General features: G+C 47.9%; 1 protein-coding gene across 2 annotated transcripts in view; it reads left to right on the plus strand.

The window, feature by feature from the left end:
• The first annotated feature begins 12327 nt into the window (after window positions 1–12327).
• The window catches only part of plxna2 (plexin A2), a 132371-nt gene continuing 128244 nt past the window's right edge, over window positions 12328–16454 (plus strand). The window contains exon 1 of one of the 2 annotated variants that reach the window (XM_029833484.1): window positions 12328–12352. The gene's annotated coding sequence lies outside the window, so the exon portion shown is untranslated. Of the gene's footprint in view, window positions 12353–12443; window positions 13140–16454 lie in introns of those variants that run through there. The other variant, XM_011619284.2, reaches the window with a different exon arrangement.

Raw genomic sequence — 16454 nt, forward strand, 5'->3', positions numbered from 1 at the left:
TCAACCATTTCACAAATGGGTCAGCATCTGCTGGTTTTTGTCCTTGGGGCACTTAGTATGTATTAAAGTGCAAAGACAGCGCCACCAGCTAAATTTACCTTTTCCATGTCCTCTATATAAGATGCATCTGAAGCAGGTGACAGAAATGTGTAAATGTGGGAAGTCATTCTCACTTTTCCACAAACTCATTAGTCTTATTTCAAAAGCTCTGCGACTCATTCCCACCTTTTACTAATCTGTTGATAACACATCTGTCCCATTGCTTTTGTAGTCTACTTCCTTGATGAGCTCAGAAAAAGATCAGATCGTGATTTCACACCAGAGGTCGATCAGACTTCCTCACCCACGTTGCCTGTGATGCCCAACAGACAACGGGACCTCCACAACAGAGCATTGGCTGTGTATGTAATGAAGCTTAATGAAGGTTTTTTTTTATTTTAAATAATCAAATATAATAATGGACATGTTCAGTTGTTAATCTGCATGGATATTCATTATTTTGTGAAGGGACATATTTAGTTAGTTAGCCTGGAAAAGACTAAATAAATGAAATATAAACTCTAATCTGAATCAAAGATCATGTGACTGATCAGCTGATCAGGATTTGCACAGCTTTGAATGGTCCTTCTGAAAGCGCTCCACAGGCTTGGCATTATTTTGGCTCTAGTCTTGGTTTCTAAGCTTGAAAGTGAACGCGGTGGAAACATCTGCATACAGATGGACATAAACACAAAAAACAAACACAAAAATGTGATGCACCACGGCCAGATTCCTTGACAATGGTTAATTTATCTGTCATGTTCATGACATATGCCCCAATTAGAAAGTAATTTCCTCCAACCATCATTGTTCGGCTCCCTCCTCTATTTTCTATCTTTTTAAAGTGGTCCAGCTCCAACAATGCTGCACATTAGGTCCATTATCGCTGCCTGAGGGGCCTTTATGATCACAAAACATGGCATTTCAGGTTTCCAGGGGAATGGAATAGGGAAATTTGGGCTGAGGGTCATGTATTGCATCAGGACGATGATTTTGCTGAATGGAAGCCCATATGGAATGACTTTCTTTAGGAACTGCTGGAAATGGCCATCAGAGCTGTGGGCCAGAACATAGAGGTCACGTGATCTCATTCTGGACGTAATGAGAAATCCAACGCAATATCTGAGACAATAGCCGTCATTTTACAAAATGTTGCAAAGCAGTTTTCTAACACGTTTTTCAGTAATTGCATCAACTTTTCGAGGAGCAGCTCCTGCGACATGTGGCTGGAATGCCAGTCCTGATGATACGATGAAGTTGCTAAGGATGTTCTCATGTGTGACATTGCTGCTGCAGCCTGGTTCATGGCACTAAACAAGGTCCTTATCTTCCCTGAACCCAGCCAGGAAGCCAAGCACGCCACTTCTGCATCTGTGCACATTGTTTCTTCAAATGAGACGCCTCAGTGGCTATTTATCCTCGAACGTGTCCATTTGGGCCGGCTTCAGTCAGTCTCATTCAGCAGTGCTCAGAGGGTATGAATGCCTGTCTCAGAGGAATGCGAGCAGAATGGTCTGAAACGGAGAGGAGGCTATTGTTGAAGGGGCATTAATGGGGTGTGTTGCTCTGTCACTCCTTGGATTAGCTCTCTAGCATCAGCCTAATGGTGTAGACACTCTTTTTGTCACACCTCAGCCTTGTTATCTATCACCTCCCCCCCTTTCTGTCTGTTCCACTGTCCGTGTGTTCATCCTCTTCCACCTCTGTAGTGTTTTGCCCTATGTTCAGGGTTCATTATGCTCTTCCTCGCTTCATTACAGCCTAAAGATGGGCTGTCATCAACCCTGGTGTCCCCCACGCACAGCAGCACAACGAGGGGGGGCGGGGGGCAGTGTCATGTGGCATGTTTGTCCATCTGTTATTTGACCCACTGAACTGAACTATTTTGGTGTTTTCCCCAGACGTTGGATCAAGATACAAAATCCAAGAAAATCAAACAAAAGCATCCAGGGAAGGAAGCGTTTAATGGACACTTGTGATGGTTTTGGCTGATGATGACTGTCTGTTGTGCTACAAATCTTCACCGGGCTGGTGCACTCCCACTGGCTGTGGTTTGGTGTCATGCCAAGGCCTCCTGTGGAGAAAATCAAGCTCTATTCAGATGAGGATCAGGCACATTTGTTCATTGGAATCCTTAGCACCTCTCCAACGACAGGCAGACCATGCCTGGTGGGACGCCGTCACCACTGTGGGTGATGCAGTTTGATGAAGTGAAGTTTCTGATTAAATTACAGCTTTCATCAAGTGATTTTCTTTTTAGTTGCTGCCTTTGCTAATCAGGAGGAGCTTCTTCGCTCAGCAGAGTTACTCTACAAAGTCAGTGGAGCCTAAAACTCTGAAAGCAGTGAGATTTTATTAGAAAAGTTGCAAGGGCGTGATGTAAGGTTTGTACTCCGCAGGTGGTGGTGGTTCGCGGTGGATAGCTTAATGGGCTAATATGGGTAAATTAATACCGCTTTGAATTTTATTTATTGCACTCAGTATCTATAATGACCTCAGGGGGGCAGTGCGGTAACCTGGCTCAAGGTGTTGAATGGAAAATATGAGTACTAATTTTGTGTCCAAGAAATTAAATCAGTTTATTAAAATGGTTTTGATCTCAAGACTAAATTTGTTAAGCATATTTTATATACACTACAGAGCATGTATTTCCCCCCCTGTTAAAACGGATGTACAGGCTCAGGTATTTAATCGCATACTGACAAGCCTGGTATGTTCTTGTGTGTCGGTCTAGAGTCCATCTGTGGCAGAACAAGTAGGTTCTCCTGTCATTATCTCCTCCACTGCACTAACATCTCCAATTAACAGCATTCACACACTGATTACACATTTTCAGGATGTTGCTCTTCCTCTGTGACCAATCGACTCACACTCTGCTGGGCTCAACCTGCCAGCTAGAACTGAACGCAACACACACACACACACACACACACACACGGTGAATGCATGCCTGCTTTAGGCACCATCGAGGCTGGTTCCCTCCACCTCTCTTTCACCCCGCAAGGCAAAAGAAATCTAAATGTGACTCAGGAATGGCTGCATAATCACGTCTCCAGGTGTAAAGGAATTTGCAGCATGTTTTCCCCAGCTGCATATGGGATGCATAATCAGTTAGTACTTGACCTTGAATTGTAGCATTAATTCAGTGAGTAAACTGTCAGCCTTCCTCACCAGCTGTGCTCTGGAGTTCCCTGAAGGTCAAGGAGGCCTCACTGGGATGCTTACTTTCCTGTGAAAGTAATAGCTGTGTATTTTGCTGCCTGCCTGTCTGTCTGTCTGTCTGTCTGAAACATACCTTCAGCCATGTTCTGAGTGGTTGATTGAAATAATGCAGAAAATTAATGGTCGTCCCAGAATCCTCTGATTATGGATGTTTTGCATGGTGTTCGCTTCACTGTGGTTCCAATAGTCTAGATCAGGGTGTCATCAAGTCACCTGTTGTCATCAAGTCACCTGTTGGGGAGCAGCAACTGTGTTTTGGATTAAGCTGAAGCTAAACTACTCAGTTTGGGCTGACCAAAGCTGAAGCTAAAAATGACCCTTAAGGCCGAACTCAAGCAAATGATGCTCCAACAAACAGCCATGCTGAGAACAGGCTGTTCCTAGAGCGCTGAGAGGAGATACCAGATACCAATGTGTGGACTCCATCGGGTCAGAAGAGGAGATGGGGGCTGCAGGAGCTGGGCCACTGCATGTGCATTCAGCCGCGTCACAATGGGATGGCACCAGGTGAGCAGCTGAGTTACCAAGCCAGGAAATTCAATTAGAGTCCAGGGCCGGCCTGCTTTCACTTTATTACGAAGAGGCTAACAAAGTCCTTCTGCTGGCCGCGATAAAGTCAAAGACTGACGCCTTTTGTTGGTCCTGTCAGACTGCCTGATATGCCCTCAATCCTCTTTTGACCCACTGGGGGTGAACTGTAAAGCACTCAATATTTTAGAGAGTTTTACTGCAACTAATTTCTGCCTGCCTCTCCTTCACCTGCCGCCAAATCATATTAAGGGTCCTCTTGAAAATTAACCACTGGACAAATCAGATTGCCATTTCAGGAGGAGGATGAGGCTTAAATGAGCCTTTCAAGAGATTTGGACCCGGACTGACTTTTTAAAAGCTCATCAACTGATGCACTTACCCTTGGTGTGCCCTTTAGACCCCGGTGCTCCAGCCCGGACTCTGTTTACAAGAACACAATGTCATCTATTCTTTGTTTTTGCAGTGCGACAAAACTCAATCAAATAAAGCTCCACTGATTGAAGCGGGGTCACCGCAGAGGCGCCCCCATGTCCTCCGTGGCGTGGCTATCTGGAGTGAAATGGGCTGGAAAAGCTGTTGTCATGAGGTGGAGAAGGAAAGATGGAGCACGGGGGAAATGGATTGTCGTCAGAGCCAGATCTGACTCCTGATAACAGGAGGGCCGCCTTTTGTGTGAGCGGACACACTGAGGTGTGTTTAGCAGGGGTGTGTCGATGCGACGAGCGTGAACCGTGAAGGGCAAAGGTCACCTGAAGACAGAGGTTCAGCTGCACATCAGCTAACTGGGAAAGAGTCCATCCAAATATGAGCTAAAGGCAGATTTGCAGTCAGTGTCCATCCTTTACTGAAAACAAATTATTTTCCTAGAGGTGAACACAGATATTCATCGGTCGGCTATAATCAGACAGGCCCGGGTGGGGATGGATTCTGGATTCGTCAATTATTAATATAGATCGATTTTACTACCTGTGTTTGAGATCTTTCCCCATCTGTCCAGAAGACGAAGTGCTTTACTTAATTTCCGTGTGTGTGTGTGTGTGTGTGTGTGTGTGTGTGTGTGTGTGTGTGTGTGTGTGTGTGTGTGTGAAACGTGCCTTCCACGGGTGTGTGGGGGGTCCCATGGTGTCATCGTGACCAAACGTCCACCTTTAGGAGCGTTTGATGCAGTATTTATCTCCTGATTTGGGGATTTTACTGCTTTGCTCTGTATTCCGGTTGTTGTCCTGCAGCCTGATTAGCGGTTTTGAGCAGCAGTCAGGACTTTGGCTGTGAGTTTGAATTCGATCAATACTTTATTGATCAGCGCTGCTCTTCCTGGCACTTCTGCTGCTTCTGAGTCTTAGCTTTGAGCACACCTGACAATAGGGGGGCTATTCATTGTGCTAATCTCACACTTTCATTCTGAAACAGCTTTTAAATGTTTTGATAGTAGCACAGATCCGTCATAAACACATTTTGGGGTATTTGTGCTGCATCATACAGGTCACGTTCATTTCCTGTTGGAGATGAAACTCAAATTCAAGCCTTCCAAATTTAAATGGAGCAAAAGAAATTTGATTATTGGGGCTCCACCGGCTCATGAGGCCTCGCCATCATTATCAGGAGTGAAAATCAGCGCCGCGGCTCTAATGGTGCGAAGGCCAGGGCGTTTGAAAGGATTGATTAAAGGATTTGAGTTGCTTCTCAACTGTCCAAAAGGGAGCCGAGGTCACAGCCAGGGGCCAAAGCAAACAAATGTATCTGTCACCTCGCGCTCTCACCCGTGCACTTGTGCACTTGCAAACACTTAAAGGTACAAACACACACCCCAGGTCATCTCACACCTCCGTGTGCTTTCAGCTGGGAGTCGTGTACGTGCCCACAGGGCTGGGAATCACTGCAGCCTACAGAAAATCCCTCTTCGATAACATTTAAGTGGATTTATCAGGTTCATGAATGTGAGAAATAATCTTGAATGCATTTCAATTAATGTTTAATGCTGAAGCCATGAAGGCCCAGCCTGTGTCCCAGCCTGGAGGAGCCCAAAGGTCTTCACAACGGGTCCCTGTTCTCATCTGCTGCTTCTAATTTCTCGCCACCTCCATTTTCCCAGTAACTCACTGCGGAGGGGTGCGACTGCATTAGCAAATTCCATCAGCTAAAACATGTCCGTGCTGTCTCTAAAGGAAGACTTACGTCTCACTTTTAGTGTAATTGCACACACAATTATGTTAATTCACAGGTTTTATATGAGGCTTGTGTGTCCGTAACCAGTGTTGCCGTGCTACGCCACAGAGATACCAACGAGACAAGATATTCGGGCGGACACTTATTTTCGAACCCTTATGTGAGCTTTAGTATTCCTAAATTCAGCGAAAAGATGTTCTCCTGGAAGAAAGACGGAGCACAACGCGTCCCCCGAATAGATATGGATTTGCTCCTCCCGGCTGGTCACATCTGTATGAACCCGCGGAGCAGGCACAGCCTGTGTGCAGCTCTGATGAGCGGCTGTTGCCTGGCAACCTTAAAACTCTGGGTGATTGGGGATGGCGAGCCGAACGGGTGAGGTTAAAATGGAGCGGCGGGGAGTGTGAGGTGAAAGGGCTGCATCGAGCAGAGGTTAAGCAACTCCTCCTTTGGGAATATTCTGCTGTCCTGTCAGACCGGAGCCCCGATGGTTGCCGGAGGAGCAGGTTGCTCCCGGAAACAGAGCAGCAGCGGATGTGCATCAGCTCAGCCCCTCCACCTTCGCCATCCCGCCATGAAATGAGAAGATTGTGATGATTTCTGGGGGTTACGCTTGTGTTTAAGAGTATCCAAATTCCCGCCATCAGGGAGCGACGCGGCGGGGGGGGGCGAAGGTGTTGCTGTCTGTCCCATTTGGGTGTCGCCAGGTTTAATGATCTAACGAGATGGGAGCGTAAACCGGCTCGGTCCCGTTTTTGTGGTAATGTTTGATAAAGGATGTCATCGTGACGCCGCCCCGCTGCGTGGCCGAGGGCATGGCGTCATAATTGCTGCAAGTGCTTCAATTATGATCCAATTCTCTCAGCTCCACAGGGGGCACAAGGTGCAACGGGGCATTAGAAATGGATAATTTACCTCACCGTTGGGAGATGCGCGGCTCCTTTGTTTCAACAGTGTAAAATAATTTCACACGTGCATTAATATGCCACAAACATCCCAAACACGTGTGCAGATGCAGCCTTCATCAAACCGTCCGCTGTCTCATTGGGTCAAGGCTCCATTAACTCTGCAACTCTCAGAGGCAAACTAGCTTCATGCTACATTAGGAATATGGCCTGATGGATTTCCCATTAAATGACTTTTCTTCCACAAATCTCAGAGCTAATCAATAGCGGAGCCCAACGGTCTACTTGTACACATGAACGTGCACGAGACATTTGGGACGATGCTAATGTTTGCTTCTGTCCTGTCTCTGGTTAGAAAGAGTCTGTGAACAGCAATCACGTCACTCGGAGATCCATCACCAGATTACAGTCAGATCAGCGAGCGTGCAGGTGGCGAGCACAGCGCACAGCTCAGATTGTATGATTAGAACCCCCTCCCTCGCCAAGCAGACTCACTTCTAACCACATTAGGTGAGATTGTGCGTCCGTCCTGCAAACGTACGACAGTAAAAACCTGCACAAGTGTTGCGAATCCCTTTTGTCTTTGCTGCATCGCGACATTTACCCTCTGCCTTTAGCCGCCGGAACGCATTAGCATCTGATGAGCCTCTCAGAAAGGCTGTGCAGTGCTTCCGATTGTTCAGGGGGAAATGATGTGTTGACTTTAAAGTTTGCTGTTCATTAAAACTGCAATTTAAGTCCTGGTTTAATGCCAATTCTCTGTTTGATGAGAATACTCGCTGTTGGTCTGTGGAGAATTTGTATAACTGCCATTTTACTGACTCATAAAACGTCATGCCAGACCATAATAGGGATTTATGACCACCCTTCTTTACTTACTAAATTACTGATGTTGTATTTTGCCACTGTGCATTTAGCTTCATTAAAAAATCAATAGGAATGGTCAATCCACGGGGACGAGCTATTGTGTTGCTCATTTTCAACTGTTTTTCAAAGCTCCTGAACGCAGCTTTAAAAAGAAAACCGCTCGGGCTGCATCAGCTGTCATAACGGGGCGCAGCGGGATAATCGGAACCCCAAATCCACTCACATTTGACATTTTCTAACGCAGCGCATATAGGTTTGTTTGTCTTTTAATCCTTTCTGGCACATAATGACCAAATTTGTCACAAAGAAAATTCAAAAGAATCTCACAGCAACATGTTTGCATCACTGGCACAAAGAAAAATGAAGGAAAAAGCTTGCAACCCCCCCCCCCCCCCCCCCCGCTCAAAAAAAGCAGACACGTGCACTTTGATGGCTGTCTGCAGATATTATGCTGGAGACTTCCTGCCATCAGCCACGTTTGGTGCACAGCAGGGGGCACATGGTGGGGCAGGCTCAATAGTTGCATTAGGATCTTAGTGAGTTTGGCTGGTCATGGTTCCCTGGGGAGAAAAACATGATGCGCTTTTCTACAACCCCCCCACCCCCCGCCGGCCCCGTGAGGGAGGTCGGGAAAAAGCAAAAAAGCAGCTCAAATTCCCAGACAATCTTCTCAGTGTTGAGATGGGCTAAAATGATGAAAACGTTAATAGCAACATCACTTTTATGTCATCGTGTTGGACCCTGACGCAGGCCTGGTTGCATCTGCTTTGCATTCCTGCTTTGAAGGCTACAATACAAAATGTCTCCGGAATATCTTCGGAAGAACAGATGAGAAATTCCAAGTCAGTCCGCAGGCACGGCGCGTATTTTTAATACAGTTTTTCTAGATAATGATAGCCCAGCGCCGCTACAGGATACGGTTTGTGGTGTTTCCATTGGTGAATAATTCATGGTTAAGAAATGAAAGTTTGAATTAATCTATTTTGAATTTTAAGCAGAGCTAACTGTGATTACAGGACCCGGTGCTGTTTGGGGGATTCCCACGCAGCAGCAAAAGGAAAAGAAAACTAGAGCTGTGAAAGAATTACCATCGGCACTTCCTGGTAGGGATGGAAACGGCCGTAGACGGAAAGAGACCGGCGTATTTGTGTTATGGAGCACATGTGATGCTCTGTAGCCTCACCACAGGAGTCACCTCTGGCCCCTCGTCCATGTGTAAATGTCCTCAAACTAATTAAATGGTGCGATGATGGTATTTCCGAAACCGACGTCTCCAATCTCTCCCCCCCTGACACATTTGATGTCTGGATATGTCACCAGGTAGTGCCCTGTGTGAAAGGTCAGGCGGGATTAAGGTATCACCGTGGTTGTGTGCTGCTTTATGGACAGGCAGGCAGAAGACCTAAATCCCTGTCTGGAGCAGAGCAGGACTCAGGCAGCTGGTAAGCTCTCATCAGTGCCATCTCCTGCCTCGGCTCACTCCCGCTCTCACAGATATATTGGTGGACGTAATTGCTTTGTACGCAATCTTTTTGCTCCCTTCGCTCTGAGGTGGGAGTAGCCTACCTGAGAGCTCCGTCATTTCTGCCTCCTGCCCAGAAGCAAATGTCAGATTAGCTGAACTCAGACCTTATTGTGTCGCTAAACCCGGTGAGGTTAGAACCTAAACGCAGGTGTGAAAGTCCACCTGTATATGCTGCTGTCTCCAGGAAGGACCTAATGGGCAGCAGGAGATGCACTTCTCTTATTGTCTCCATCATGTGGGGAAATCATCTGTTGGGCTCTTCTGCACAAGCGTGAAGGAGAAACACATCCAAGGTCCTTTGTTAATATGCAAAACACTGCATCATATTTTTCCAGCATGTCTCATCTCCAAATTGGGAAGGAATGAAAAATATGCAGGAGATTACTCTATTAACCAATTTGGCTATGGTTAATAGAGAATCCTTTGATTTAGTCCCAGCGCCCTGAACATGCACGAGGGCTGATTGAGATGCATTTTGGGGGGGGGGCTGTACCCTGCTGCCCACTTCACCGTAATAAGAGGTCATCCCTGGAGGAGAGTGGAAATGTGACTAATTAAGACAAAATGCTTGGTGGGGAGCTGAGACAGTCGGCAGCACCAGCAAAATAAGCAGCCGACGGTTTGTGAGATTCCCATTCTGATAAAGATCTTATTAAAAAGAGCCGGCTGGCTAATGAAGGTGCACGCTTCGTAGGAAGAATCCGCTTTTTTCTCATTATAACCCCATAAAACAGCCAGAAAGTCGGCCTGTTCACTCCGGGTTTGTCCTCCTCGCAGCTAAACAGGTGTGCGTGTTCTTTGTAGCCACACTGACACGTATGGGAATAAAGCGCATAATTGTTTTTATGTCGTTGGTTTTCATCTTCTTTGACGGCTCCATTGTGGCGCTGAAGCGTTGAAGGATGGACCATCTGCGTCTGTCCTCTCTCTGTGGTACCTCGCACCGCCGCGCCACGCTAACGGCAGCGTATGCACGGAATGGCAGAATAATGTAAATATATATTAGTGTGTACACGCTGTCGAGCACGGCTCGCAATGACGGCGTCCCCGGTGAGGCCATCTTTGTGAGGACTAATGGCTGTTTTATTTGGCTTTTTGCATTGATGTGTGCAATCTTCTGGTAACTTCCAGTTTAGATGGTGAAAGCTGGCCCATCATCGTTGCTGCTCCTGGTCCTGGCAGAGGCTCTTGGATGAGCAGCCTGAGCACTAAACAGGTGCATTGTGGGAATTGTGGACTCCCACATGGTTGGAAATTGTTCAGATGTTGTGCAGTATGGACCACAGGCACCTTCAGAGGCCTGGACCAAAATAAATGAGGCATCTTTGAGAAGCACTATCGATTCTGCCTTGTGGAACACTCAAAGAGCAAAAGGTCTTTGATGTGGCTTGACTTCCTGTGTGCAGTCCCGCCTCTTCATTGTCTGATGGGGGGTTCAGGGAGCCATGGACAGACAAAAACACTGGATACCTCAATGTAAGCAGGTACAGCAGCTCCTGATAGTCCTGAAATGACAAGAGGAGGAATCCTGAAAGGAGCATAATTAGCGTCACATGACTGGCAGGTAGGTTTCCATCCGATAGTTTCCTGGTATTTGTTTTTCTCCCCAGTCCGGCTGAATGTTCACATGCTTCAGAGAATAGAGGGAATCGGAGTTTCACCGGAGTTGACAGGTTACCGCGTTCCCTCGTGATACCTTCAAATATGGCTGCAGGGCTGAAGAATTAAACGCGTCGCAAGGGGCCCCTTTCAAACCTTTGGGCTTAATATGACATCACTGCGTGTGAGCACTTTGATCAGCAAACGGTCAGGCGCAGCCCCGCAGCCGACCATCTGTCCACAGCGCCACTGGGAGTGGCCCCGCCCCACCTGATCACTGTTGGATTTGCTCACTCAAGTCATCTTCTTATGAATAAGCCCCAAATGACCCGTCTTCAGGCGCCATTTTTGTGCATGCAGCCGCCCTCCCCTGCAAAGATAAAGGACCCCAGCGTGAGGCAACAGTTATGCTATCAGTTTAGGTCGCCAACAAAATGCTATCACAAGCACTGGGTAAGATCAGAACCTCAGAACTTGGCTCAGTTTACAGCCCAGTCGGGCCTCCCCCCTCAGTCGATGTCCAGCGGTGAGTGAGATGAATCTCAGGGTGTTTAACAACGAAGCCTCACCTCGCGGAATGTCGATGCGACGGTTCCGGGCCGAACCATTTTTCCAATCGCTCTTGAGCTGTGATCCAATCAAACTAATATAAACATGGCTGCTACAAACAGCGCCGAGAGGAACGAGGAAGAAAAGTCTTTATTTGATCGCCGCTGCCAGCTGGAAAGGCCTTGACTAAGATTCATTTGAGAGGCAACTGCGTCGAAATTCCAATATGGACACCCTCCAGCTATTGACCCGGTCTTTAAGAGCGCATTGTGCTTTTAGTGCACTTCCACTGGTTCCACATCTCCTTCCTCCTGGCAGTTGTGCAATACTTTTGATGGCAGAACCCCCCGAAAAACCACTCGAGGGTAGCGTACTTTTTTATCGTAACCCTCAAAGGGCACTAATATAACAATATGAGAATATTTTTACTTCAGTTTCAGCCTCTGATTGTAATGAATAAATAAACAAACAAACAAATATGGTGTGCATGTTGTGGTGAGCAGCTGCCAATGCATTGGCTAGGCTAAGAAAGCTAAAGGTCATTGTTTTGGGCCTTACAAAAACATTTATAAATAAATGTTAGGAAACTATTAAAAAGAAGATTTTGGTGTCCGCACGTTGGAATTAATTCAGTCTGCAGTCGTGAGACAAAGAGCTGCTTCCCTTCTTAAATGGAGACATCTACACCGAAAAAGACAAAAGCCTTAGTGGTGAGATAAACTGGTTTAAAAACATACATAAAACACATGAACACATTAGAGCACATATATTTAAATACTGGATGTGGACAGAAGAGGAGAGAGAGAGAGAGAGAGAGAGAGAGAGAGAGAGAGAGAGAGAGAGAGAGAGAGAGACCTGCGCGGCAGAGGGAGGAGCTGTTCCCATGTCGGCCTATAGATGGCAGTATTCTAACAGAAACAGAATCAGGCGTGCAGACAAAACTCTGAAGGTAAGAACATTTTCTCCGATGCTCTCTTGACTTTATTTTTACCGTTTTCACTCTTTTTAGGCGAGAAAGATGATGTAGAATAAAAGTTTGCGCTTCCCTGTCATCGCGCAAAGTTGTTGGAAAGATGGGCGACATTTTTGTGTGTTTTGTGCGGGGGAGGCGCAATTATCTCCTCACATCTTCGTCTGACATTTTGTTTCGTGACACTTTAATTTCGTGCGTTCGTTAAGGAGTTGCCGTTTCCCCTTCGGGTGGAAACAGTTAACAGGGCACAGAGGAGTGTGAGGGGGTTGGGTTTAAGCGCGCAGCGTGCCAGCGGCGGCGTACACACGCTACTGTACACTGATGGAGCCGCTAATGTGTGTCACACCGGCGGAGCCCTGACAGACGCACGCTGCGGCTCTGAACTGACGCTGCCCAGCCACACAGCGGACGATGGCCACGCTGCCCCCAGCCTGAGCGCCACCTCTGCAGCCGGAGCACCGACTGAAGGAATGTGCCGGTCCGGCGCCGCGCAGTAGCATCGGGAGCTTGATTCAGATGTTGAACGCGTCGCCGCCAAGTTTACGCACTGAATTCGCAATTACTCGCCGCGATGACGGCGGTGAATGAATGAACGAGCTGCGCGCGCGTTGAAGGGGTCGACAGAGCGAGCCGGCGTGCGTTTCCTGACGCCTCTGCGAAGGAAGACGGAGGCTTTCCCACCCGAGAGCGTTTGGACATTTTGGATGAGCGCAGCGCATCATTGCGAGCCGCAGCCGCGCCGGTGGAGCCGCAGGATGAGGAGGTGAGTGAGGAACCCGCGCCCTGGCTCACGCCTCGGCGTGTGCAAATGCGCGTCGAGGGGGCCCATCGGTGACAGACGCACCGCGGCGGAAAGCTGCCACACGCCCGCGGACACGCCGTCTCCGGCTGCGGAGCGAACAGACATTTTTCCCCCCGTTTTGCGGCCGCTGGCGAGGCGGCATCACCCGCCGTTCACTGCGGATCCTCCACAGGTCGGAAACTGAATGGCACAGAAATGACGCCCATTAAATCCAAAGGTTGGAACAGCTGTGACGGTTCGTTCCACCTGTGTCTGGCGGCGCGCTCAGGTGTTGCTGCTTTACGGGCGTCCACGTTTCCCTCCAGGGCGGCAATATTCCAGAATTCCAAACTAATAATGAGCTCCAGTCAGGATTGTTCCTGTTGATGGGCCGGTTTGTGTTAGTTTAAGAGCCTGTCCCCGACTGTTGGGACTATTTGACTAGCAGTTATTGTTGGAGTCATTATGTCCTGATGCGTGTTGCTGAGTGTGGGTGCACGCCCGTGCGCGCTCTTAAATATTCATATTGTACTATTCCACTATAAATCCCACCTGGCAGGAAGCTGCAGACTTGAACCCGAACCTCACTGCAACAAGTGAACCGATAGGAGTCTGAGCTGGAGTCTGCATCCACATCTGCCTGTTCTTCTGTTCACAAGTGGTCAAAATACACGCGCGCGCACGCGCACACGCACGCACAGAGCTCATCTGTCCATTTCATTAGATGCAAATAACAGATCTTCATTCTCCGTCAGGCTGCCGGCTCTCCAGCGGCTGCAACAATGGCTCCGGAGGGGGGAAAAACATGTTTTAAGTAGAAAATTGATGTAGATTTGCATGAAAATAACTTACATCTGCCACGGCTGATGGGTTGCATATTAATCCCTCTGCCTCTGCAATCAAAACCTGCTCGTTCTTGGTAAAATTACGGCTGTCGCACGTCTGAAGCGTGACCCTGCTCACATTATTATTTCAATATCCATCTCACAGTGAAACAGGAGTTTGACACTGAAAGCAGTCGTGAGGGTTGAAATTGCAGCCTTTGGAAGAACAAACCAGCACTCAGGATTGGTTTGATTATCACATCCTGATTATACTCACCTAATTAACTCCAGCCAAATGAAAAAAGGGACAGTGCAGATAGTGCAGAGCTGCCAGTGAGCAATCGGCTCCACTGAAGGAGAGCTGCTAAATGACTACTTTAGACAGTTGCTGGCTGCTTTGGTCCAGTTTATGCATTATTTATGGTAACAGTCATTTCATAGGATTATTACAGCCAGATCTTCTCAGAAATGTTTTAAATGCTCTGGCACCATCTTTAGTGAATTGTGGTTTTAAAAAAGCTCAAGTTAAGCCTCCATTTGATTCAACGAATCGCACTTGGTTTGTCTTTAAATAAAGGAGAATGTGAGAAGAGATGCTTAGAATTCCGGTCCGCGGATCACTTTCATGTGGAGCCTTTGAAGGAACGCTGTCTAAGGAAGCCTGATCAGGGGTCCAACATCACACGTTCATCCAGTCGATAAGTTTAACCTGGCAGAGCTGGAGACAAATTAGCACTGCTGGCCGAGGCTGCTGTAGATTGGGCGGCGTGGAGTGATGCTCCTCTGTCTCCACGCCTCACCTCTCTGTGGAGGCTGCGGTATTTATGATTGAGTTTGTGGGGGCAGTATTGGATTTTTTTCCCAACTTGCCGTTGGAAAGATTTAAGTCCTTTCAGAAGGAAAACGTAGAGGCAAAATAATTCAGGCATTCTTTCGCTGCTACAGTCGACTGGATCTCAGAGTTGCTAATCAGGAATCGTATAAATCTGTCACGTTTGCCGCGTCAGCAGCGAACTATGATTGGCGCGCATAGCTCAACACCGCCCCCTGTTGGGGACTAGCGGAAAGGACGAGTTAATTATCTGGCGGGCGCGAGATTGCACGGCTTCGCTTCCTCGAGTGCCAACTATTAATCGTCAATAAAGACGATTTTCTAACCCCACGATTTGTTGGAGACGGGTCGTTTCCGTCTGCTGCGTTTCCACCAGCGTTCCCAGTCCACACCGCTCTCTCCGCTCTGGATTCTCCCTGAAGGCAGCCGGACTCAACAGAGTTCAGCTTGAGAGATTTTGACAAGTCGCTGTGCATGCAGGCAGAATCCTTGACCCATTTCTTAATGACTGAATACTGCAAATGGGCTGAGCGGCTGTGTATTCTCCGTATCCCCCCACTCTCTACAGCATCTCCCCAACATCCTTAATGTCTGGATCACGCACGCACACTTGAGCACATCGCGGTGCATTTGCGTGTGTGTGGGCGTGTGTGTGTGGGCCTATCTCGTTGCAATCTGCTGGAGTGTACAAACAGAACGCGAGTGTTTGTTTTAATGAAATTGTCCTCTCATGGGCTCCCTCACAGTGGGCTGTTTATCTGAATTTCTCCACTGTCCAGCTGTCACAACAGAGATCTCAATCTCCATGACCCCACACGCTCCAGTCCCTCAGCCTCGTTATGTGCATGTTTGCACCTCCAATTTACGTTTGCGGAGTTCATGTACGAGCAAAGGCTGACACGAGTGTGATCTGGATGGGGGCTGACATTGATCGAGTGGAGGGCGGCCGGGGAGAACCTTTAGTCTGAGCTGGAACTGGAGAACAGGGCTCCCTCTTTCTCGTCATCTGTGCAGGAACATCTTTATTTACTTTGCAACCCATGTAAACATTAGCTTCTCCCGATGGCTCGGACACATCCATCCCCTCAGGGTGTCGATTGTCCTGGAGAGACGGATCTATACTTGTTCAACAGCACCGACACTCTGGACACGTGCACCAGGATGAGTTTGGTTGGAATGGTGTTTTCAGCTTTAGCCAAAGAATCCTGCCATAATTAAGCAGGATTGAGGATATTTTCAGCCGAGCCAGCTGGTCTTGTTAGTGGTGTTAGCTGCTGCCACCTTCTCCAGATTGGGGCTGGCTCTGGTTTGCCGCTGTGACATGTGACCCAGGGTGGGAGCACGGCAGGCCCGCATTGATTTAAGGGTTGTGTTATTTCCATCATTTCCAGCAGCTGTGCATGTGTAGCCTTCAGTGACTTATCGAATCGCTGAAACCATTTAAAATTGATGACAACAGGCCGCTACATTGTCGAGATGGAGCCTGCCCGGTATGAGCAACACATAGCTCAGAGCGCACAAATCAATGCTGTTCCTTTGCATATCACTCAGGGAGGAATTCTGAGGGTGCTCTCCTGCAGCAGCATTTACCATTTGCATCCTGCACTGGCCTGTCGGAAGAGTGCGCCTCTCCGCTGCGAC

The sequence above is a fragment of the Takifugu rubripes genome, chromosome 3 (assembly GCF_901000725.2).
Source record: "Takifugu rubripes chromosome 3, fTakRub1.2, whole genome shotgun sequence".
Lineage (NCBI taxonomy): Eukaryota > Metazoa > Chordata > Actinopteri > Tetraodontiformes > Tetraodontidae > Takifugu > Takifugu rubripes.